The sequence below is a fragment of the Mustela erminea genome, chromosome 20 (genome assembly GCF_009829155.1).
Source record: "Mustela erminea isolate mMusErm1 chromosome 20, mMusErm1.Pri, whole genome shotgun sequence".
NCBI classification, from domain to species: domain Eukaryota; kingdom Metazoa; phylum Chordata; class Mammalia; order Carnivora; family Mustelidae; genus Mustela; species Mustela erminea.
Genome location: NC_045633.1, coordinates 19,801,442 through 19,827,587, shown reverse-complemented (window position 1 = coordinate 19,827,587; position 26,146 = coordinate 19,801,442). Strand labels below are relative to the sequence as shown.

Genomic DNA, 26,146 nt, shown 5'->3' with positions numbered 1-26,146 from the left:
AACAGTCACCTAAGTGGACCCTCACTTTCCAACACTTGCATCCATACTCACAGTCTTTATTTTTATCCAACTCAGAAGGAGGAGATAGCATCTCTTCTAAATCCCCAGAAAAAGCCCTAGTTAGCCCTATTAAAGGCATCCCAGAGCAAAGAACTTAAAACCATCAGTATTAAATATCGGTGTCCTCTGAATAGCCTCTACCAGCTCTCTGGTAGGGTGACCTGACCTGCTATCTTACTTGTGCCAGAGAATGCCAGTTTTTTAGACACAGTATTTTCATTACTGAAACCAAGACAGCCCTGGATGAGACTGGAACAGTTGGTCACCCTCTAAAAAGGGAAAAGTTTCCAGATCCTGTTTCTGCCACCAGTGAATTGGGTTATTTTCCTCAGGTGTGCTTCCAGAGCCTCAATTTTGTCATCTGTAAAATGGGAGATAATGGTAATGTCCCTGTCATTCTTTTTTTTTTTTAAGATTTTATTTATTTATTTGACAGACAGAGATCATAAGTAGGCAGAGACGCAGGCAGAGAGAGAGGAGGAAGCAGGCTCCCCGCTGAGCAGAGAGCCTGATGCGGGGCTCGATCCCAGGACCCTGAGATCATGACCTGAGCCGAAGGCAGAGGCCTTAACCTACTGAGCCATGTCCCTGTCATTCTTACCAAGTATTTAGCATAGTGCTGGGCATGCAGTAAGTGCTCAATAAATGTTGCTTTTGTAATTCTGTGTTAGGCAGAGCAGAGATTTCAGGGGCTTGACAATACCTTTCTTCCATTGAAAATCTCTCCCTTACTCTGCTGTCTATAGTTTTGTCAATAATGAGTCATTCCTTGAACTAAAGACTTCAGCTTTTCCACCAAAGTATCTCAGTGGCAGGGGATTGTGGCTTCATGTCATGAGGGGCCATGGCTGGAGGACTGTCATGGAGGATTAGTCTGACTATAGGGGCAAGATTTACTTGAAGTTTCCAGTGTAATCAAAAAGCCCGGGTAAATTTCACACTCAGTTCTGATTTCTGCCAATTTTTTAAAAGTAAACTCTATGCCCAACATGGGTCTGGAACTCATGGCCCTGAGATCAAGAGTTGCATGCTCTACTGACTGAGCCAGCAGGGCATCCCTAGTTTCTGTCAATTTTTTAAAAAAATAGGTAGCAGTGTTTATAATTTTTTCCTAGTTGTTGTGTAGCTTTCCACATCCAAAAATGTCAGTGAAACATTGAGGAAGATCTGCATTATTTATTCTTTGTGAGTTATACTTGGGCTTTATAGGTTTGAGAAGTCTGGCTCTAATGGAAAGAGAATTGGCTCTGAATGAGACAGTCATTCACACTTAAGTCTAAACAAGTAGAGGTATTAGAGAAGCTGCAGAAATTAGCAGAAAGCACAGTGGTCTGGAAGTCAGGAATGAGGAGACCAAAGCCCTCCCCTGGATTCTGTTACTTACATTCTGTGTGGCCTTAAGTGAGTAACTTCCCCTCTCTGAGGTCTAGATACCAAATCTAAAAAACAAATAGGATCAGAAGAATGAATGGTTTATAAATTTTTCTGGAGGACCACGGGCATCTTGGGGGAAGATGAAGCTGTACATTTCCCCCTCCAACCACCCAGCTCTGTTCATTCAGCGCCATCCCTTTTATCTGCTTTGTAAATTGGGATTCTGAGTAAGATTTCAGTGTTCTGCTGTTTAACCAAGTCATAGAACTGCTGTACTGGGTTGTCTTTCATGTCTCTGCTGGCTAGAGGAAGCTCTGTTCCTTTGCCTCTTCCCTGGGGAATGAACATTGAGGGCTTTGGAGGAGGGAGAAATTACCACAGAGCAGGTGCCCTTGTTTTCTGTGAACCTGTGGGCCTGGGCATGGCCTCACACTGGGCAGTTTGAGGGCACTGGTGGGGAGGGAAAGGGCACAGCTACCAGCTGTGACAGGAAGCCAGTGACTAACGATGCACTTCCCAATTTTGAGAGGGTTAAGGACAATTATTTATTTTGAGTGTGCCCCAGATTGTCGTCATCCTTCCCGTCCTTGGCAGAGACTCTGATGAGACCATCCTCTGCCTGGCTCTGCTTCCTGGCTGCTCCACTTCCCAAGTCTGACATGCTTGGAGCTTGGCTGCCTCTGCACATCCAGTTTATTTCCAGTGGGGAAAAAGGTGGGAACTACCTAAATGCCCACCAGCAGGAGGATGGTTCCACACACGAAGGTACACCCATCCAAAAGAGCTGTTAAAAGAATGGGGATACATTTGTGTGACTAATATTAAGATATCCGGATGGTCTGGTTCAACTGTAAAGCAAGTTGCAGAAGCAAGGCCAAGTGCAGTCATCTTCATGCTAATAGCGTACCTGTATTTTCAGGGTTCATATGTAGGCAGGTGCTTAACAGAGGGTCTGGAAGTCTGCACACCAAGCTGATAATAGGGCTTTCCTTTTGAGAGAAATGGAAGCAACAGTCATGGCTAATACCTAATGTGTGCCAGGATCCGAGCTAAGCATTTCTTAGGCATTGTCACATTTAATCCTCAAACATTTGAGATGCATATGAGGAAACTGAGTCACAGAGAAGTTAAGGTATTCCAGGACACTGAGCTACTAAGGAGTGTAGACTGGGTCCAGAGTCTCTGCTTTGAACACTCTATGGCTTCAGTGGTGAAAAGGACTTTTGCTTTGTACTCTATATACTTCTTCCATATAATTTGAATATTTTATGCCAGGGATGCACTCATGCATTATTTATATAATTTAAAAAATAGGAAATACTAGAGAGACAGAGTGTGCTTTGTGATATCACCATCTTATGTCCCCAGACCAGCTAATATGGGGAGGACATACTCAGCATTTGAGGTTTGGCAGCAGAGTTCTCGGTTCTTCTGTCAAAGAGAGACAGAAAACATGGTTTGAGTTATGCAGACATCCCTGGGTGAAGCAGCACATGCCATGAGTCATTCACACTCTAGTATGAAATAGATAAGCAACGGAGAGAGACAGAAGATGCTGCAGGAGGAATAATGGCTGAAGAATCAGAAGAGCTAGATTGGCAGTAGTGGCTCTTCCTTTTTTGACAGCTAGTTTTTATCAATTTTGATAGAATCCTTCAAAGAGGCAGGGCAGACCTGACACCCTTGGGGATGTTTGGTGTTGACAAAGTTCCTCCATGAAATATTTGCCACATCCATATATGTCATGACTCGGAGTCTGAATTTTACTCTAACGAGTCTCTCTGTAGGCTAAAAGCAGTGATGACAATGCAGATAATTAATCTTTTTTTTTTTAAATTTGACAGACAGAGATCGCAGATCGCAGATCGCAAAGGCAGGCAGAGAGAGAGAGGGAAGCAGAATCTCCACCAAGCAGGGAGCCCGATATAGGCCTATATCCTAGGACCCTGGGACCACGACCCGAGCTGAAGGCAGAGGCTTTAACCCACTGAAACACCCAGGTGCCCCTAATTAATCTTTATTTATTGTATATTTTGGAACCAGGCACTGTTCTTAGCATATTGCTTCTCAGACTCTAATATGTCCATGAATCCCTTGGGGATCTGGCTAACATGCAGATTTGGACTCGGTCTAGCATGTGGCCTGAGATTTTGCTCTAGCAAGATGCTGATGATACCAGGTTGTGGACCAAACTTGTGAGTATGGAGAATGAAGAGGTAAAGACATAGGCTGCCAGGGTTTGAAACCCATTCCCGCTCCAGCAGCGAAATCTTAGTTGTGTTATTCTTTCATAGTGTTATTATAAATATTGACTCAAATAATACACATCCAGGCTCTTGGCACAATGCTTGGTGCATTATGAGAGCTTGGTAAATGGTAGGTGTTATTATTATTATTTCTATCTCATCAAAATCTTCAATAACCCTAAGAGGTAGATCCTATGGTTTCCCCCCCTTATCTGAGGCTTGGAGAGCCCCAGTAGGCTCATGCAAGTAGAAAGTAGCCTGGTTAACTTCAGCGCAGGTCTTCTTAACCTCAGTGCTCTTGATACTTGAGCCCAATCATTCTTTGTAGTGGGGACTATCCTGTGCCCCTAGGAGATTTGGCAGCATCCCTGGTCTCTATCCAGTAAGTAGCGTCCCTGTCTTTCCCAGTTGTGACAACAAAAATGTCTCCCAACATTGCCAAATGCCCCTGGGGTGACAAAATCCACCCCGCTCCCTACCCACAGTTGAGAAGACTTGCTCTAGACTAAATGTGTTCCTGCCAAGATTCAGGCTGTTCTCCAAAGTGTCTTAGAGATGTGATATTGTCATTCAGGGCATTTAAGAGTTAACTGAAACTCAAATGGTATTTGAAAGAATCATTTCTAATGCATGACCAAAGGAGTCACATCTTTTTTTTTTTCTTATCTTTTTTTTTTTTTTTATGCTTGAATGGTTCCAATTCAGCTGTTATTCAACCATTATTCAGCTCTTTGAAAAATTTTGGGTCTGATATTATATATTATCCCTTGTTTGAGTTTGGTGCTGTGAAATCATGCCATTTTCGTCTTTTTTTTTTTTTTTCTTAAGAGACGTTGCCAACACCATCTTTAAGTATGCTTTTATTTGCCTTCTGGTATCTACATATAACAGAGCTTCTGGAAAGTGGAATTTATGATTTGCAATCTGTGGCCATTTCTATAGTGTTCTGATTTGCAAACAGGAGTCACCTCCTAGTCTGTATTTTTCTTGTGCGCTTCCTTATGTTTGACTAATTTAATGTTCTAATAGATGCGCTTGTAAAAAGTTGCCTTATTTATCACTGAAGCTGTCTGAGCAGCTTCAATGAAATTGTGCTGACCTCATTTAATTATTTGTAAAACCTGTGTTCCGATTCAGTTGGCAAGGTTTTGGGTGTCTTTTTATGTTTAAGGAAATTAAAGAGCAAACATCAGATAATTTATTGAGAGCTTATGGTGTGTCTCTGTGGTTTATTTCTCTGAATCCTTTAAACATTTCTTGGAGGTATTTTATGCCCATTTTATGGGTTAGAAAGCCCAAATCTTAAGTCTACATTTAAGATCACACAGAGTAAGAGGAGGGGGTGGGATTTGAGGCGAAAGTCCCCAGGGTTCATGCTCTTTCCTGGTTTGCTGGGCTGCATTTAGGGATCAAGAATGGACTGGAATTAATGCCTTCTTTGACCACACGCTGTATAGCAACCAGCCCCAAATGTCTGTTTGATGCCACGGTTTCCAGATGCAGTATAGTCGGTAATCTGGATGTTCCATCTGCCTAATTTCACACTCCAAATGCTGAGAAATAGCTGGATTTCCAAAACTATGGAGACACAGCCAAGTCTCCATTCATTCTTAGGGAAATGGAAAGATTACAAGGCAACCTTGAGGGTCTGGCAGAATCTGAAACCCGTGGATGTGTAAGTGGCACCAGTCTGCATGGATGTGAATCTTTCTCAAGTGTGCTCAGGCCCTGGGGGTGGGGACTGGTGGTCTTCAAGTAAAAGTGGACTGTGTTCATCCAGGATGTAGGTCTGCCAGGGAGGTGAGATGGAAGGAAAAGGTGCTCAGGCCGGAAGATGATGGCCATCCAGACTTGAGCCATACTGCCTCCTTGTTGGACCTCCACCAGATCTCTTCAAATGCAGGGCAGCAGAATGCCAGCACAGGATCTTCGGGCCAGTTAAGCCTGGTCCTCTGGCACTGATTAAGCACCGACTGTGTGTACACTGTGAAAAACATTAGAATAATCAAAGACATGGAATGGGTGGGCTCTATTATTATTTGGCGCAAGATTCTTAAATTTTCTGAGTCTCACTTTTCTTATCTGTGGAATGGGGTTAAGATTGTATACTCAATCCTCTGGATCAACTAAGCTTGTGCTCAAGAAAACACTTTGAAACTCCCAAATAGAATTTCATTGCAACACATATTTGTAGGATATTTTAGATAATGAGTCAGGCCCTGGTGAGAGGATTTAGATGGGATTGGTGTTAGAGAACTCTAGTCAAGGTCCAGAGACTGTGCTAGATGGGCTTCTTGGGTTATAAGTGACAGAACCCTAACACCCGAACTCTAACCACTGCCCTGCCTCTCAACTGAGAAGACTTAGCTGAAAAGGAAATTTATTGGTTCACATAGTTGAAAAGTTGAAGAACAGAACTGCAGCTCACACTGGAGGCTTGACTAATGTCATAGGGACTCATGTTTGTTCTCTATTTCCCCCCTTTCCTGTTTTCCACTCTCCTCTTTGCTGGCTTTGCTTTCAAGAGTGCCTTTCCACTGGACAGACTGTGGCAACAGGCTTTCAATCTCCTGCACCTATGTCCTGTAGAAAGCTAGTATATTTGTCCAGGCAATCCATCAGGAGTCTTGGGATTTATGCATTGGGTCAGATGATCACCTCTCAGCAATCCTTGCAGCCAGGGGTGGTAGCCACACACAGGTAACAGACTCATTCCAGGGGATGGGGTGGAGTAAATTTAGCCCCTGTAAGGACGAGAGTTGTGAAGGAAAGTCAGGGCTTGTGCCAGAAGAGGGAAGGGTTTCTGTCCACTACAGTGGATAGAACTAAGATCTGCCAAATGCCAACTACTAGAGGTTCTTCCAAATTTGAAAGAGCATATAAAGCTTGGCATAGTCACTCTGTCCTGGGTGAAGGCACTCAGAGAGAGCTTTCAGAAGCAATGAATTTTAGGCTGGGTTTTGAAGGATGAATACAAGTTTACCAGGAAGTGAAAGGGATTGGCCAAGCACAGGAACAATTAAGGAAGGGCAGACTTGAGTGTCTAGAATCAGAATGAATTTGGAACTTGCACCCCAGGCCACTGAGGATCATCTGGGCATAGAGTCAGAATGAATTTGAATTTGATGTGGTGATGAGGAGGAGGCATTCTAGGTTACTGAGCAGAAGAAGAACCTGGTAAAAATGAGGTCTTATGACAATATGGGGAGAAGAGAAGATGGGTCATAGGAAAGTAGCTTCAGTAGGTTCCCAGGGGTTGGGTTTCTTGGTTCCCACCTAAAAGGCATGAATTAGAGCCCTCAAGTTCAGCCACTTACTGGCTGTGAGACCTTGGGTAAGGTATGTAGTATTCAATCCCTCAACATGTTGATTTCCTCATCTATAAATAAGTATATTCATCATACCTGTCTCACTGCATTGGGTGGTTGTAAGGATTAAATGGATTAGTATGAATAAAGCACTTAGAATAGTGCCTGGCTCATAAGATGGCCTATATAACTGTTTGTCAGATTAAAACAAAATGATCTACTGCAATCTTTCCCAAACAGTGTTTTGAGGAAAACCATTTATTTCATAGGATGTAACAGGTGTTTCCATGAGAGAATAGAACAGTCAAAATTGATAAATGCTGGGTTCCATAGTAATAATAATAAGAGCAAATATGTGTTGTGTTAAGTGCTAACCGTGTGCTTTACCTGCCTTTTCCCCCTCTAATTTTACTCTTACAAATACCCTACATAGTTATACAATAGGAAGTGACAAAGCTAAAATCAAAACTCACTCTGGATATTGAGCTTCACTGATTGCTTTTCTGCAGATCTTCTCAGAGCCTTTACATGTGCTGAAAATTTCCACTTTCCCAGTGAAGAGAATATACAATATTTCCAAAAATATCGAATTAAAACCTCCTTCACCCCTAGTACATCTTACGAGGTTTGAACACCAGCCTCTGAACAGTGTCCTTTGACAGCAAGAATGATAATTAGAGAAAGTCTTCATCGGTAGAACGGCATGGACAAAGATAACTTAGAGGACATTCCTCTCAAAGAGCCACACTGCTTTCCCTGCCTTAAATTACCTGGATCAACTGCCTAAAGGGCTGCCAGTGTCCTTTACAAGCCAAAGTGACATGGATCCCATATATCCCATTATCTGTGCAGTTGCAGCTTCTCTCTAAGTTTTGGGTCCCCTGCTCAAAGAAAGAGGTGAGTACCATCCCATTTAATGGGCGGCTTGTTAGGGTCACCTTGATCCTGCACTTCAGCAGTGACCTTGTCTGTTTTCTGTGAATCTCTCAATCAGCACCACTATTGAAATTGTCGAGGCAAGCCTGACTGATATAATGCCGGATTGATTGGCCTCCTCCTCTGCTGGGGAGACAAGTGGGGGCAGGAGTGTGGATAGATCCGTGTTAGAGTAAAAATGCTGAACCATATTTTTGCACATCTAAACCACAGATGCAAAGAGAGGAGGAAATGAATGCCTCTTTTAAGCTTCTGCCAACAGTTCACGTTGCCTAGGGGAGGTACCGTGTTTGCCAAGATGGAATAATTTATAGATCTTATTTTGAACTTTGAAAGTCTGCAACTTTTTTGGGAGGGTATGTGCAAAGTAGTTTACTCTATCTAGGTTTATTAATAATCACCAGCTAAGAGGTCAAAGCTAACAACAGGAAAATTAAATAGTAACTAAAATTAGCACAGTGATGTGCAAGGTGTAGAGACAAGAATTAGGTTCTGGAAGCCTGAGGGGGCCAGGCCTGTCTTCCTCCTTCACTGAAAGACCTGGGGTGGGGTGAGAGGGCTGGGGAAGGGTCCTGAGTACATTTGCATCATGAGGGCTCTTGGGCATATGAAAAGGGGCTCAGATACTCAACACCTCACCCCTCACTGCTCAGCTGGCCGGCTGGATTTTCCTGTTGCCCCCCAGCATATAAGATGAACTCTCGAGCTTCACACATGTGAGCTCCCCAAAATTATGTCCCCTGCTCTTCCTTCCCACTTTGCCCATTGGGATGTTGATCAACTGACTATCTCATTGTTTCCCCTGACTGTACTCTTGTGTGATTTTTGCCATTGTTTACGATATTCCTGCAACCTGGAATATTCTCTTACCTTGACCAGCTGCAGACTCCTACACATTCTCTCTTTTCCCCCAGGCAGAGCTGATGCCTCTGCAGCCCAAATGTCATACTTCTAGAAAGCAAGCACCATATTGCACTGCAGTCTAGGCTTGAACTATCTTCCCACGAGGCCATGAATTCTTGGGTGTCCAAGGACTGTGGTAGGTTTCTGTTTGCATATCCGTCATCTAGCACTCTGAAAGCTCTTCGTATATGCATGTTGAGGAATAAATGAATAAATTAATGCTTTCATCCTCAGAATCTGTTAGGAAGTTTATTTTGCTGTGAGTGACAGAACTGCCCCCACACCCCCATAGAAACTCAAACATACAAACTTTTATTTTACCATATAGAAGTAGATCCAAATGGTGACTCCATAAAGTTGTCACAGACCCAGGCTCCTTTCAGCTATCCATTCTGTCATGCCCTATGAGGTGGTATTTTCCTGGCCTGCTATGGCTGCTGCAGCTCCAGCCATTACATCTGATTTTAGGCAGTAGAATTGAAAAGTATTATTAAGGAGGTGTCCCCTCCTTTTAAGGAGACTTTCTGAAAATTGCACAAACAACTCGTTTATATCGCACTGGCTGATACATAATCTCATAGCTGCAGATAGCTATAGGAGAGGCTAGAGTTCTCTTAGAGGGGTAGATGAATAGAAGTCTGATGTGGCAGACAGAATAATTGCCCCTGAAGATATCCATGTCCTAATTTGGGCAACCTGTGAACATGCTATGTTACATGGAGAAGGGACATTAGGTTTGTGGAAGGAATTGAGGTTTTTAATGACTTTGAGATGAGGAAATTATCCTGGATTATTTGAGGGGGCTCAGTGTAATCCCCACTGGCCCTTAACTATGGAAGGAGGAGGCAGGAGAATCAGAGTTGGAGTGATGGACACAATGTGAGGACACTGCTGGGCATCCCTGGCTTTGAAGATGGGAGAAGGGGCCACAAGCCAAAGAATTCAACTCTAGAAGCTGATAAAGGTTAAGGAAATGGATTCTCACCCAGAATCACCAGAAATGAACCAGCCCTGCCAACACCTTGATTTTAGCCTAGTGAGAACCATTTCAGACTTCTGACATCCAGAAATGTAAGATAATAAATTCATGTTTGAAACCACGAAGTTTGTAAATTTGTTACAGCAGCAATAGGAGATTAATACACCAGCATAGGGACCTAGTGGTTTCTGCTACTTTCCTTCTCTACAGAATGTCTCTCAAAGATTTAACACATGCTTAGTTTGGACAGAGGTTGGGATGGGGTGGGTGGGTCTTTTTATGGGAAACTTAAAGTGATGGTCTATGTCAGAGGTTGGCAATCTTTTTCTGTAAAAAGCCAGATAGTAAATATTTTAGGCTTTGTGGGCCAGTGGGCAAAGTCAAGCACGTTTTGTAGGTATGTGCTCAGCCAGTTAAAATGCAGTCATTTAAACACCTAAAAACCCTTTTAGCTGGTGGGCTATACAAAGACGGCAGTGGACTGGATCTGGCCTGTGGGACTCACTTGCTGGCCCCTGATCTACATTGTCACCGCGAGGAGTGGTTTTGTTTTTATTTTTGTTTTAATGATAAAGGTAAGGCATGCTTTTTGTAAAAATTCTAAAGAATGTAGCACTAAAGAGGAAAAAGTGTGAAAATCCTCTCTTACTCCTCTCCCTCCTTACATTGTCCCTGTGTAACAGGGCTTCTTGACCTTGGCCCTGTTGACTTTTTGGGCTGGATCTTTCCTTGTTTCTTTTGTTGTGGGGCTGTCCCATGCACTACACGATGCATAGTGACTTCTTCTGCCTCTGGCACTCAGTGCCAATAGCACTGGCACCCCCCACCCCAGTTGTGAAAACTCCGACTGTCTTCACACATTGCCACATGTCTAGTTGAAAACTGCTGTTCTCCCTCAAAAGTTGGGGGCGATCATTTTGGGTATTTCTCTTGTTCTCACTATGTTTATTTATAATTTCTCCCCCTCTTGCCATGTTTTTCTCCTTTACTCCTCCTCTCCTTCTTTTTTATGTTTTAATTTTTATTTATTTATTTATTTATTTATTTTAAAAAAGATTTTATTTCTTTACTTGATGGAGAGAAAGATCAAAAGTAGACAGACAGGCAGGCAGAGAGAGAGGAGGAAGCAGGCTTTCCGCTGGGCAGAGAGCCCGATGCAGGGCTCGATCCCAGGACCCTGAGGTCATGACCTGAGCCAAAGGCAGAGGCTTAACCCACTGAGCCACCCAGGTGCCACTCCTCTCCTTCTTTTTAAAAATAGCATCATGGGATGCCTGGGTGACTCGGTGGGTTAAGCCTCTGCCTCGGCTCAGGTCATGATCTTGGGATCCTGGGATGGAGCCTGGAATCCAGGTCTCTGCTCAGCAGGGGGCCTGCTTTCCCCTCCCCTATGCCTGCCTCTCTGCCTACTTGTGATCTCTCTCTCTGTCAAATAAATAAATAAAATTTTTTAAAAAATAAAAAATAAAAATAGCATCATACATTACACATTTTTATTCTGCAACTTACTTTAAAAAACCCTTTTATTAAAGTATGACATATATACATAAAAGTGTGCAAATAACAAGGGGACTGGTTACGAATTTTAATAAACTAATCACAGCTATGAACTAGTACCCAGATTTAAAAGAAATTAGCCTTCATCAACTTTTTATTTAACAGTGTATGTTTATGAGTTATGTATATGATATTATTTATTTAATATCTTAAAACATATATAAAATGATATGTGAATATACAAATATGTATTTTATATATCATTTTAAAATTTAACAAAATTGTGGGTATGTTTCTATATTAGCACATATAATCCTTCCTCATTTTTGCTTGAAGTTCGCTGGGATGGGGCGCCACTCCTGCATCCTCAAGGATGACTGACTCCTCAGTCAGTTACCACATAGCATATCCCAGACCACATGACTTGTTCCAAATAGACACATGGCTCAAACAAAGCCATGGAGACTGGAAAGAGATGCTTACTCTTTTCTTCCCTGGACTTTAAGGAGAGTACATGTGATGCTGGAGCTGAAGCAGTCATCTTGTCACTATAAGGGGAAGCTAGGGCCCACCTAGAAGGAGCAAGGCATAGGCATGGAGAGAAGACTGGATCCTGGTGGCACCTTTAAGGCCTAATTAAGCTCTTCCTGAAGCTAGACTTGCCGTGGGGCATTCAATCCAGGATTTTGGCTGGTGAGAAACTCGTATCACTAATGCCATTTGTTAGCCCCTTATACCATCCCAATTAGACTGTAGGAATGTTTCCTAGTTACAAAACCAAATATACATACATATTTTTTACCCCTTTGGAAAGCCAGTTTACATGAGGTTTTAAAGAAGCTTGGTGCATTCATTTTCTTTTTTTTTTTAAATATTTATTTTATGGTTTTTTTATTTTTTATTTTATTTATTTATTTTTAATTTTTTATTTTTTACACAATGGAATACTATGCAGCCGTCAAAAGAAATGAAATCTTGCCATTTGCGACAACATGGATGGAACTAGAGCGTATCATGCTTGGTGCATTCATTTTCTATTGCTGCTGTAAACAATTACCCAAATTGGAGGTGCCTGGGGGGCTCAGTCATTAAGCATCTGCCTTCAGCTCAGGTCATGATCCCAGGGTCCTGGGATTGAGCCCCACATTGAGCTCTCTGCTCAGCAGGAAGTCTGCTTCTCCCTCTCCCCTCCCTCTGCTTGTGTTCCCTCTCTTACCGTGTCTCTCTCTGTCAAATGAATAAATAAAATCTTTTAAAAAAATTACCCAAACTTAGCAGCTTAAAACAATACAAATTTATTCTCTTATTCTGGAGGTCAGAAGTCACTTATAAATTAGGCACAGTAAAAGATTAACAACAACTAATAATAAAATAGAACAAATAGCAATATACCAGTTCAAAGTTATGTGAATGTGGTCTCTCTCAAAATATCTGGTTGTCCTGTCTTCACCCTTCTTCTTGTGATGATATAAGATGGTAAAATGCCAACGTGAGGAGATGAGGTGAAGTGAATGATGTAGGCATTGTGACTTAGCATTAGGCTACCACTGACCTTCCCCTTCTAATGATGTGTCAGAAGGAGGATCATTTGCTTCCAGCCCATCGTTGACCATGGTCTCTGAAAACTCAGAAAGTGGAACTGTGGATAAGGGGGGACAAGTGTACCACAGACTGGCAACCTGTTATGGGGTGGCAGCTCTAAAGATCTCTGAATTTCCTATGCAGTCATCCTTCCATTGTCTTGAATGAGAACGTATGGCATCTGTTGAGGCAGCTGCTCTCTACCAGTCTTCTTACCCAAGGGGAACTTGCCACACCCCTGGTGCTGTCTCTGAGCTTGCTTCCCGTTCCTTTCAATGTGGATAGGCTGAGAATTTTCCTAATCTTTAAGTGCTGGTTCCTTTTTGCTCTACCATTCCATCTTCACGTCATTTCTTTCTTCTCACATTTTACTAGAAGCAGTCAGGAGGGACCAGACCACTTCTTCAGCACTTTGCTCGGAGATTTCCTCAGACAAATACCAATCTTACCCCTTGGAAGTTCTACTTTTCACAAAACACTAGGATGTGAACACAATTCAGCCAGGTTGCTTTATAATAAGGTTGGTCTTTGCTCCAGTTTCCAGTAACACGCTCCTCATTTCCTTCTGAGCCCTCATCAGAATGGCCTCTGCAGCCCATATTTCTACCAACGTTCTGTTCCAGATCACATGAGTATTCCCTAGGAAGATTGAGGCTTTCTCCAAAACCCTCCTCTTGTTTCTGAGTTTTCACCAAAATTGCCCTAAATGGTCTGTTCACAACAGTGAAAGCATGTACCTCGAAACCCTCCCCACTTCTACCCATTACTCAGTTCCAAAGCTCTTCCACATTTTCAGGTGTTTGTACAGCAGCACTCTGACTTCTCAGTACCATTTTTAGTCTTAGTCCATTCAAGCTATTATAACAAAATATCATCGACTGGGTGGCTTATAAGCAAATTTGTTTCTTACAGTTCTGGAGGCTGGAAAGTTCAAGATTAAGTTACTGGCAGATTCAGTATCTGGTGAGAGCCCATATCCTGTCTTACAGATGGCTGTGTTTTTGTGTGGGAGAAGGAGTGAGACATGTCTAGATCTCACTTTTCCTTTTATATGGAAGGGCACCTGTCCCATTCATGAGGGCTCCCCCCCTTAAGACCTAATCACCTCCCAAAGGCCCCACCTCCAAATACCAGCACGTTGGGCCTTAGGATTTCAGTATCTGAATTTGAGGAGGGTGCTGATATTCAGTCTATAGTGTGGAGAATCTATCTTGTCCTTTCAACTTTTAGAGTTCACTGCATTTGTGCTTATGGCTCCAATGTCAATTTTCAAAGCCAGTGATGGCCAGTTAAGTCTTTCTCCCACATCTCTCTCTTTTTTGCCTCCCTCTTCCACACATAAGGACCCTTGTGACATTGGGCCCACCCAGATCATCCAGGATAACTTTCTTATCTCAAGATCAGCCAGTTAGCAACCTTAATTCCATTTGCACCATAAATTCTCCTTTGCTGTATAACCTAACGTATTCACAGACTCTGGGGGTTAATACGTGGACATCTGTGTTAGTTTCCTAGGTCTGATGAAACAAAATACCATCAACTGTATGGCTTAAACAAAAGAGATTTATTCCTTCACAGATCTGGAGGCCAGAAATCCAAAGTCAAGGTGTTGGCAGGATTGGTTCCTTCTGTGGGCAGTGAGGAAGAATCTGTTTCATGCTCCTCTCCTAGCTTCTGGGAGCCTCTGGCGTTCCTTGGCTTACAGGTGATCATCTCCTTGTACCATCACATCGTTTTTCTCCTGCATGTATCTGTCTCCTTCTCCAGATTTCTTGTTTTTATAAGAGTACAGTCATACCAGATTTGAGTCCCTTAATAGCCCCATTTTAACTTGATCATAAAGACTTTATTTCTAAATAAGGTCACATTCACAAGCATGGAAGGTTAAAACTTGGAATTTTTTGGGGGGAACACCATTCAACCTATCACAACATTTTGCAGGAGGCCTGTCTACTGCACTGAGGATGGATATATCTCAGGATGTTTCTTAAGCTCCCTCACTCCTTGATTTATTTTATCTTCGGGAGAGAAACAGAGGCATCCGTATGGGCAAATAAAGCCCAACTTCTGTGTGTTGTGGGTTTGCTGGGGAATTGTCCTGCAGTCTGTGCGAACTGCTGGAGCGCCTTAGGGACCACACATGTTCATCTGCCTGACAGTTAGTTGTCCAGAATCTTTTCACCCTTGTACTTCACTCATTTTGTAAGACATGGGCCAGGCTGACTCATTCTTTCATTTCCCAGATTTAATAGAACACTAGAGGTACAGACTGGGAGGCAGCAACCCTGAGGTGCAAGTTACTACTTCAAGGAGAGATACAAAAAGTCAGCTGGACTGTGGGCCCACAGTCCAGGACAGTGGTCAGTGTGGGGCCATGAATCTGAAGGTCTTGGCATGGAGATGGCTTCCAGAGTGATGGAAAGGGCCTCTTGCTCTGTTCCTGTCTTCCCACTCCCTGTCTGTGAGCTCCCAGCTGTGGCTGACCCTCAGCAGAGGACACAGATATACCTAGAGCCCTATAGTTATTCACCCAATGAATCAGTCAGTTGATGAATGCCTTGGGGTTGAACCTGGCTCCCTCAATGAGCAGGGCCAATACTTGGCTGCCAAAGTGTGTCTATAGGGTCCACGCAGCCTGGCCAGAGAGCCTGCAAGGAGGTGACCCTCTCTTTTTCTGCTTTTGTTCCTGTCTCTTAAGCAAATGCATCTTGATTTTGATTTTGATGAAGTTTAAAGAGAGTGGGTAAGGAGCTGATGACCAGGGACTTCCATTTGACTGTCAGTTTTGATAAATGGCTCTGTCTGAGGGCTGGCACCTGAGGGTTTCATTTTGTGAACGTGGCTTCTGTTGGAGTGGAGCAGACCAGGGTACTGGTGTTTAGGCATGCTTAGGTGTGCTATTGCTTTCAGTGCCTCTCTTGCCTCTCTCAAAGAAAGGAGTTTTTTTTTTTTTTTTTTTTTTTTTTTTAAATAATGGTTGTGATAAAATACATGTTGCATGAAACATCATTTTAACCATTTGTAAGCATATAATTTAGTGCATTAAACCCATTTCCAATGCTGTGTAACGATCTCCATCTATTTCCAGAACTTTCTCAACTACCAAACAGACACCACATACCCATTTAGCACTAGCTCCTCCTGCCCCCTCCTCCCAGACCCTGGTAACCACCACTCACTTTCTGTGTCTGTGAATTTGCTTATTATAGGGACCTCATATCAGTGGCATCACACAGTAGTTGTCTTTTTTTGGGTGGCTCTTTTCATTAGTACAGACATTTAATAGTGTGTTTTAAACAATTTCCAGAGAGCCCATAGCATTCCATTCTCTGCCCTCCCTAAGCACTCTGGCACTCTAGGAATCACTGCGTTCCCCCTGTTCACCCCCAACCTCCATTAAGGGAACTGGGTTTTAGTTTCTACCAAAACTCTCACTTTGGGACTTTCCCCCCAAAACATACCTCAAATGTGCCTTTTCTTGTCAGCACATCTCTACTCTATCTCTTGCATGAACAAATGCTGTAACATCCTAATTGGCTACCTTGAGTCCAGTCAGAGCCACTCATAGTGTAATGGTGCTGCCCTATGGCCTGCCCCCTTTACCAGCTCCCATGGCTCAGAGCCCCAAATCCCATGCTGGGTGTTCAGCACCCTGTAGAGCTTATTTCCAGTCTGCCCTTTCTGCTCTATGTCCTGTTAAGCCTCCTTCATTTCATTTTAGCCCACAAAACATTCTGTTGGTATTGGAGCATGCTGGCACCTGATGCTGGCCACTTTGTTTTTGCACTTGTGGTCACTCCCACCTGGCATTCTCTCACATCTTTTCTCTTTTCAGCTAACTCATCTTAAGACCAGGCACAAAGGGCTGCCAGGCAGAGTGAACTTTACTTCCAGTCCAGGATTTTTGTATATTCATCTATTAGATTCTTGCCAAATTTGATCAGAAGGATTTGTTGCTGTCTCTATTCTAGGTGAGGGAGACCATGACTCCTTGAGGGCAGTGATGCTTCTTTGAATAATGCACTTATGGATGAGATCATGGGCCTTAGAGTTCTTCAGATTTGGCTTTGAATTCCAGGTCTTCCATTTGGCTATGCGACAGGGGAAGTTTCTTCTACTGTTTGAGACTTAGTTGATTTTTATTATTATTATTTGCATAATGCTTGTGGTAGACAGACTTTCCATTGGTCCTTATGATCCTGTCTCCTGATGTTTGATGACCTTCTCTTGAATGTGGACAGGACCCCGGACTTGCTTCCAGTGAGTATAATGTGGCAAAGATGGTAAGTTACCATTCCCATGGTTATGTTCTATAAAACTCCAGCTTGCTACCAAATTTTCTTTCTCCATTGCTGGCCTGGAAGAAGCAAGCTGCTGTGAAGCAAGTGGCCAACTTGAAGAAACGCACATATCAAGGACTTACAGGCAGCCTCTAGGAGCTTATGGTGGCCTCTATCAAGTAGATTAAACCCTCAGTCCTGTAGCCACAAAGAAATACATTCTACCAATAACTGGAAGGAACCTGGGAGCTGATCTTTCCTCATTTGAGTCTCTGATGAGACCACAGCCCCAATGACATCTAAATTGCAGCTTGGTGAGACCCAGAAGTAGAGAACCCAGCTAAGCTGTGCCTAGTCTTATGACAGAAACCACATGATAATAAATGTGTGTTGTTTTAAGTTTATGAGACTCTGTGAGGTAGCAATAAATGACTAATACAACAGTCATATCAGTTTCTACCCTAAGTGGGCAGTTCTCACTGTGATAGGTAAATGAAATGAAGCATTTAGAATGATACCAAATGGTAAAAGATGCATGAAGGTTAGATGTCATTGTGATTACCATTATCCCTACATTCACTAGACCCAAACCTATAATAGACAATCAGGATGGTTGGTAGGGGACTGAATAGATGAATAAATGAGCAGATATACTTCACCCAATGTTAGATTCAGGACCTCTGCCCCTGTAGTCAGTGGCTCATCTGGGTCTTGGATTAACCTAGAAAAACTAAAGATAAATGTGATTTCTATTTAGTTGGAACATTTTATTATCTCCTAGAAGTCTGAAGACTCCAGTGGAGAGAGATGGAGAGAATAGATTGATTTTTTGAGCTTGTTTGTCTCAAAGAGGTAAACTTCTACCATGATTTATAGAGATCCTCAGCTGGAAGGCCATTTGGATAGCCACCTTGTCCAGAGTGCTAGCAAACATCCCTGCATATGTTCCTACCTCCCACCTCTTCTGTAGCCTTTAGTAGCTTCTTGTCTTTGAAAACCAAGTTGTGCGGCTTTTCTGGGCTGTCCATTTCCAAAGCCACATAGGGCTGTAGGTAAGGGCATGTGGGGGGTCAACAGGGCAAAGTCAATCTTCAGATGTCTAATCATGTAGATCTACCCTTGGAGGAAACTCTCTAACCCCTGGCAGAGAAAGGGAGAGGATTCTCCAAGGGCTTCTTATTGAGGCGTTTTGCTCCATTCTGGTTTTATGGTGTTCTCTGTACCCCCAGATACTTTATCTTCTTCCTGGAGCTGCGAACCCCTTTACGTCCCCAGCTCTGGACAGTTCTTAGATTCTGAGTGTTGGGATCTACCTTGCTAGGAGAGGATCAAGCAGTTATTTGTCTGTGTTCTTTGCATTTAACTGAACTGAAACCATGCATAGATATAAAGTCTGTGATGCCTGCTGAATTCAGAGGGCAGGGGAGTGCCCTGGAGTCCAGGCAGGGGGGGAATGCCATGTCAGTAGCATCCCATCATAGGCCCCTGCTAAAGACATAGATTCAAGATGGGAAAGTCATTTCTGAAAATTAAATACAGAAGGACAAATGACCCAGTTTCTTCAGTGGATGAAGGGCATGAAGAAAAGGAGAATCAATATGGATTAAAGGAGACTTCAGAGACACATCACCCAAATGTAATGTGTGAACCTTACAGATTCATGCAAAACAACCATTAAAAGATATTTTTGAGATCTGAATTCATTGAAGATAAACTGGGTATTTGGTTTTTATTAAGCAATCATTGTTAATTATGTTGGGGTAATAATGATATTGTGGTTCTATATTAAAAAGCTCTTACTTGTTAGGAATAAACACTGAAGTATTTATGAGTAAGTGCCATCATGTTTGGGATTAGCTTTAAAATACTCTATGAACATAACCAACCAACCAATGTTGGAAAGGTGGGGATATAAAACAAGAATTATTGGAAATGAGTAGCAACTGAAGCCAGGTGATGGCTATGTGGGGTCTGGTAGTGTTTGCTCTTCTGTGGGTGTATTTGAAAATGGCCATAAGAAATGTTAACAAGGGGCACCTGGGTGGCTCAGTGGGTTAAGCCTCTGCCTTCAGCTCAGGTCTTGATCTCAGGGTCCTGGGATGGAGCCCTGCATTGGGCTCTCTGCTCGGTGGGAAGCCTGCTCTCCCCCTCTCTCTGCCTGCCTCTCTGCCTAATTGTGGTCTCTCTCTCACTCTGTCAACAAATAAATAAAATCTTTTTAAAAAAAGTGTTAACGAATTAAATGTATGTCACCCTCCAGGGATTAGAAGGCTAAGTCCTGGTGACTGCTAGTTTATGGTGGGATCAATTTCTCCATCTTTAAAATGGGTGTGACTCCTTCCCTTCCACTATTATTTGGTGACTTCCACGTACCCTAAGTCCATGTACTATATGCTTACTGAGCAAGACAGAAGGGCCCTTCCCCCATGAAACTCGTGGACTGCTAGGCAAGACAGATGTTAAATAGACCATTGCTCAAGGAAGCATTTAATTGAAATTGTGGTCAGTGCTAAAAGGAAAACCACACAGTGTGGCAAGAGCTTGTAACAGGGAGATTTGATGCAGACCCAGACAAAAAGCATCACAAAGCTTTCTGTTTTTGCTGACATTTGAGCTAAGACTTGAAGGGTGGTAGCTTGGAGAAATATATGTATATGTTTGTATGGGTACATAGGTGAGTGTACACACGTGTGTGTGTGCATGCATACCTGTGCACATGTGTGCTTATGTGTATTAGGAAGGTGAGGAGACAGAATAACAGCTGTGCAAAGGTAGGAGACATGTTCAAAGTTGTGGGGGTGCAGCAGAAGGGCAGTGGGGGAAGATGGGCAAGGAGAGCAGGCTGAGGGCTCTGGGTCTCCTGATTAGAGAGATGATGCCAGGGGTTTCAGGGAAGATATTTGGTACAATTCTGGAGAGCAGCAGTATCTTGAGAATGCTGGCTCATTTCTGAGGAATTGAATTGAGTCCGATATAAGTTAAATGTTTCAGGCATGACTCACAGCGTCCAGGGACCCTATTATATGCTTCATTTCAGCAGTGGAGTCTCTGAACCAGAAAGGCTGCTATGATTGGTGTTTAACATTGCATCCTGCTCTCTGCTCTTGGGCTTTCTCATTCTTAGTCCACATTCTGGGTCCTCATGACACCTGCTATTTGAGGAGTGAAGCCCCTTCCTCAAAGCATCTTCTTACTGTGGTGTTTGACAAGAATAAACTTCTTTTTGTCTTTTATTTATTCTCAAGGACTAGCAGGTCTATGTGCCAGGGGAGAGTGGTTTCTGGACTCTATGATTAGACTCCCAGGAATGCCATTTTCTTCTTCTGTGACCTTAGATAGGTTCTCTGACTGATTGGAGCTTCAGTTTCCTCATCTGTAAAATGGGGACAAATACAGTCTCTCCCTCATAGGTGGTGGGGAGGAGCTGATGAGGTAAATGGGGCATGTGGTATGTCTAGCAATCATGTGCTATTATTGCCAATATTATTTTATTATTAATCGTCATTAGAGGGGCATCTGGGTGGTGTTGTTAGGTAAGCAGCCAACTCTTGGTTTCAGCTCAGGTCATGATTACAGGGTCATGGGATCGAACCCTGCGTTTGGCTCCATGCTTACCATAGAGTCTGCTTCAGATTCTCTCTCCCTTTCCCTCTGCTTCCCCTGCTCATGCTCTTTCTCTCTCTCTCTCTAAGATAAATAAATAAATCTTTAAGAAATAGTCATTATACAACTCCAGGGGTTGAACTTTAGCCATAGGTGGGTCAAGGACGTGGACCTAGATTTATGTCTTCTTGAGCCAAGATTAGCTCTTAGAGTAGAATAGAAAGGCAAGGAGACTAACATGTATTTTGACATTTATAAAATATTCCTTTTTCCTCATAGAACATAAAGGAGAAGAGAGTAATTGCTCTTAATCATCCCACTAGGAGATGAACACCAGTAACATTTTAGTGATTTGTCTCCTGAATCTTTCTCTTTCAAAATCGGATTAATCACAGTCCTTAGTCATGACATAATCTCAGCACTGGTACAGTCATGGCCAGTTTTGTCTGTCTGTCATCTATCTATTCATTAAAGTGAACTCTTAAAAATCTCCATTTTGGAAGATTAAAAGCAGTTGATTATTTGTAATTTTATATGGCTTATCTTAATATTCATTTTATATTTGATAATGTAATAAGAACCCATGAACCTTCCACCCCAAACAAAAGCTATGTTCTTGGTAAGGATCTCTGTCTAACTGTGTGTGTAGTACCCCTCTCCCCATCCTGTCCTTCAGGTCCTCCTCCCCACCAGGTACCCATCACCTGGAACCAATGTTCACCATCCCACTAGTTGCTTTCCTGTTTTTGCATCTATATGTATTTTTATTTTTTTTAAATTTAAAATTTAATTTAATTTAATTTTTTCAGTGTTTTTTAAAGCACATATGTTTTTCTTTCTAGTTTTCTTTATGCCCATATAATTTTTTTTCAAAATAAAATTGAAGTCGTACTATACACAGTTTTTTTTGTTTGGATTAAAAAATGTTATCGCTTGAACATATCCATTTTTCATTAAAACATCTGTAGAAATAGGGGTGTCTGGACGGCTCAGTCAGTTAAGTGTCCAGTCGTCAATCTCATGATCCCTGAGATCATGCCCTGCACTCCTTGAGGACTCCGCTTGAAGATTCACTCCCTCTGCTTCTTCCCCACCTCTGCTTGCATGCTGCTTGCTCTCTCTCCCAAATAAGTAAGTAAGTAAATATATAAAATCTTAAAAAAAAAAGTCTCTAGGAATATAAAATGTAATGCTTGCATAATATTCCATACCATAATTTATATATACTTTTCCCTTTCAGTTAGGCATCTTTGATTGATTTTTTTTCTTTTACAAATAATACTGTACAAACTTTTGAAGGATTCTCAGTATATTTTGTTAAGTAGCTTTTTTTTTCCTTTAATTTGAGAGAGAGAGAGAGCACAAGTGGAAGGAGTGGCAAAGAGAGGGGAGAAGCAGACTCCCCACTAAGTAGGGAGCCTGACACAGGTTCCATCTCAAGACCCTGGAATAATGACCTGAGCAGAAGGCAGACACTTAACTGACTAAGCCAGCCAGGCACCACTTGTTAAACTGCTTTAAAGAAAGGCTGCAAAATAATTCATTCTCTGCCTTCCTGTGTTCCTTACCCCTAACAGATCTTTTTAAAAATATTGCCAATTTGTAATGGGAAGTATGGTATTAAACATTTTCATGTGTTTATTGACTATTTATATATTTTTCTGTGAATCCTTCATTCATGTTCAGGGTTCATTTTTTTATTGATGTTCTTGTTGATTTGGAAGAGTTCTTTATATATTAAGGAAGATACTCCTAATCTACCCTAATTGTGGATATTTTCCGAGATTGTCATTTGCTTCTCAATTTTGTTGATGATGACGTTGAAATAGAGATGCTTTTTATTTTGAAGTAATGAGTTTACTCATTCTCTTCATTGGTGATTTTCACCCAATTTATCTTGTACTTAGAAAAACCTTCCCCTATCTTAACATCACCTAATATTTAATCTAGATTTTCTTCAGGTTTTTAATGTCAGCTTCTCGACAATTGGTTATTTGTGGGAATATAATCAAATTAGATCCTCATACAGACATCAGAATGAATTCCAAACATATTTAGGATTTAAAATGTAAAAACTGACCATAAAGAGAGGGGAGGAAGCGAGAGAGACAGATGAAAGGTATCCAACACAGCTACCTTCTCTCATTCTTGTCCCCCATTTATATGCGCCAGCTGGTATTTGTCAGCATATCCAGGAACAATTGATGCTTATATCTTCATTCTCCTATTCAAACATTTTTCTAAATACTTGCTGTCTTGCTAATTCTAAGAATTTTCCAGTTGATTCCCTTTGGTATTGCAAGTGTGTAGTCCTCTGATCTACAAGGAATTATTTTATCTTCCTGCTTCCCATGGTTGTGTTTCTTATTTTACTTCCTGGTCCTATCGTAAGAGCTTAGCCTGCCGCAAAAGCACATGTGGTTTTAAAAAAGGCTTTTTAAGAGCCTAAATTTCAGCTTTTGACGGTCATGAGAAATTTATGGTTTGGTCTATTTCCTCTTCTCTCTGTTCCTCTTCCTCTTCTTCCCTCCAACCATCCATCCATTATACATATATTAAGGCCAACCACATTCAAGCCCTGAGCCATGTGGTGGTAAACAGGAAAGAGAGTAAGCAAACAAACAAAATTAACAATAAAAATAACAGAGAAACATTTCTCAAGCTTTTTGAACTAATTCTACAGCAAGAAATTTATTTGGCAATGTGTCCCAGGCCCTCCATACACATATGCATTGAAACAGAAGTTTCATTTATCCGTTACTGTATGTAAGGCAATGTGTGAACATGCTCTGATGTTTTCTGTTCTGATTCACTTTATTTAAAAAGAAAGACATGGAAAAAACCAACCAACCAACCAAACAAACAAACAAAAAACCAAAACAAATCAAAACCCAAAACCCTACTGGCTATTCCTCACTCAGAGGATTTCATGACCCATTCTTGGGTCCCAACTTGTAGTTTCAAGAACACTGAGTCAATGTAATGTACTGTGCTGAGAAGTAAAATGGAAAAGAGTAACGGGGTTGCTACTTTAGTTTTTATTTCAAGAGGAACTCCATCTACCACTGAATTTGGAGAGAGAGCCCTTGGGGAGCACAGAACTTTATTGAATTAGCAGGATGTTGGAAGGAGTCCCTACAAATGGTGAGTCCCCTGAAGGTTATGGAGGGGAGGAGACAGGTTTTATGCCTCCCTTCATGTCCTAGAGCTATTACTTTGACATTTCCCTGTAACTGAGAGACTCCTCCAGCTGCAATCTCCATTGACCTCCCCTTGCTAGGTCTCAGGAAGTTATCTGTATGCAAACTTATTTTGGGTGTAACTGGGTTGAGGACCCGTGAGCTCTGTGGAGCTTGTTTCCCATCTATTAGCTCTTGTCCCCTCACTTGATGGTTCCCAGAGAGGTGACATTAGCCCCAAGTTGATCTGAAATCTCTGAACCTCTTCTGTGTGCTTAACAGCTGTCCTGGGTACCTGAGAGGGGGTATAGGGGTGCTCATGCATGGCTACTACATGGTTCAGCCCTCTGGAACCTACCAAGATCAAGATATGGTTACATTCAGAAAAATGAGGAGCCAGACAATTGTCACAGGTGCTTGATAAACTCTAAAGGAGCTGGGACCAATGGAGGGAGAAACCATCAACGCCTCAAAAACCAGGGAGAGAAAGCTTTTCCACTGAGTCTTTAGAATGGTGAAGAGTACATTCTGGGTCATAGGAGGGTTTAGACTTATTGTCATAGGAACTACATTTCTAGAGCTTTCTGTATACTAGGGACTGTTTGGAATATAGTAATTCATCCTGTGAGTTAGGGACTATTATTATCCCAATGTTACAGATATGGAAACTGAGGCACAGAGAGGTTGAGTAGCTTGCTCACTAAACACAGCTACTAAATGGCTGAATTGGGATTTGAATTGGGCTGTTGGGGCTCCTTACCTCCATGCTATACTGCCCAGAGTCCTTGCACATTACAGTATGCCATAGTAGATGCTGAAAACAAATGTGAAACAATGAGTTAATGAATTAATTCATCTCTCTCCTTTTCCATGTCTAATAGAAGCCCGGTTTAATTCCTATTGTGGGTGGCAGTGTGCTCACGGCGGGGTTGGGGGGGCTGGCTTGAGGGCATGAATGAATGATTGGTTCAAGCTAATTAGGATAATCCCACTTCCTTGTGGGAAGTGATTAGTTTAGGAGTGGACATGTGACTTGTGGATATCTGCTTGGGCTTCTGGGGAGTGTTTTCCTCCTTTCCTATCTTTGAGCATGGCTGTGTAAGAAAGTGTGGCCTGGAGTGTTGCACGTCCTCTCTCCACAGGCTGGAGGACAGTTAGTGGGGCATAGACACTGGGGAGGAAATAGTATAAGGCAGACCCAGAGGCATGCGTGGACTTGCCTCTCTCTGCACACTTCTTACAGGAGATAAGGAGCCCCTATTGTTGAAGCTATTTTTATATGGGAATTCTTTTCCTTGCAACTAAAAGCATTTGAACGTACAATCTGTATTTGAAATCCATTCCTTCCTTTCTCCCTTCATTCATCCAGTAAATATTTATTGTGCATGTACTACATGATGGGTCCTGCGCTGGGCACTGGGGATGCCATAGTGAATTCCATTAGGAATGAGGCAGAAGCACACCCTTCAGAGGTGGGGGAGGCGGATGTCAATCAAGTAGATAGGTCAGTGGGTATTCACCAGCTTGACAAGTGTGGTGTAGGCTGAGTAAATGGTGATGTAAGTGCATGTGATGTGGGGATTAGTCCTGTAAGGAGGTCAGGTGATTTCCCTGAGGAAATGACATTTGAGGTGTGGTCTAAAAGAAGAGTAAGCGTTTGTTTAGTAGGGAGGATGATGAAAGGGATGTGCTCTAGGGAGACTAAAAACAAGGACAGAGTCCACGCAGTGGGAGGGAAATTGGGGATATTGGTAGGTAAAGAAGTCCTGGTATGTGGAGTATGGATCACTGAGGTGAGTTGGTCAGTCCTCCCAAGAAACAGAACCAATAGAAAACACAGATATACAGAGAGAGGTTTAGGTAGGGGGAGTGGCTTACACAATGATGAAGGCTGAGATGTCCCATGACCAGCCATCTGTATGCTAGAGGCTCAGGCGAGCTGGTGTAGTGCCAGTCCTAATCCACTGGCCTGAAAACCCAAGGCAGAGGAGATGGATGTTCCAGTGCAAGCAAGAGAGCACCTTTGCCCTTCCTCTGTCTTTTTGGACCCTCAGCAGATTGAACGATGTTCACCCACAATGGTGAGATTGATCTTATTTCCTCAGTCTACAGGTTCAAGTGTTAATCTCTTCCAGAAGCATTCTCACAAATACTCCAGAAGTAATGTTTTACCAGCTATCTGGCATCCCTTAGCCCAGTC

The 26,146-nt window shown here is 42.4% G+C and overlaps 1 long non-coding RNA gene across 1 annotated transcript; it reads right to left on the bottom strand.

Annotated features, from left to right (window-relative positions):
* Positions 1-4,892: 4,892 nt before the first annotated feature.
* On the bottom strand, positions 4,893-25,902 carry LOC116580475. The gene is made up of 7 exons (XR_004281667.1): positions 25,825-25,902; positions 24,707-24,760; positions 17,824-17,894; positions 9,149-9,285; positions 8,795-9,007; positions 6,339-6,424; positions 4,893-5,664 (listed from the first exon to the last, which is right to left on the bottom strand). It is a non-coding gene; the product is annotated as an uncharacterized LOC116580475 (long non-coding RNA).
* Positions 25,903-26,146: the final 244 nt, after the last annotated feature.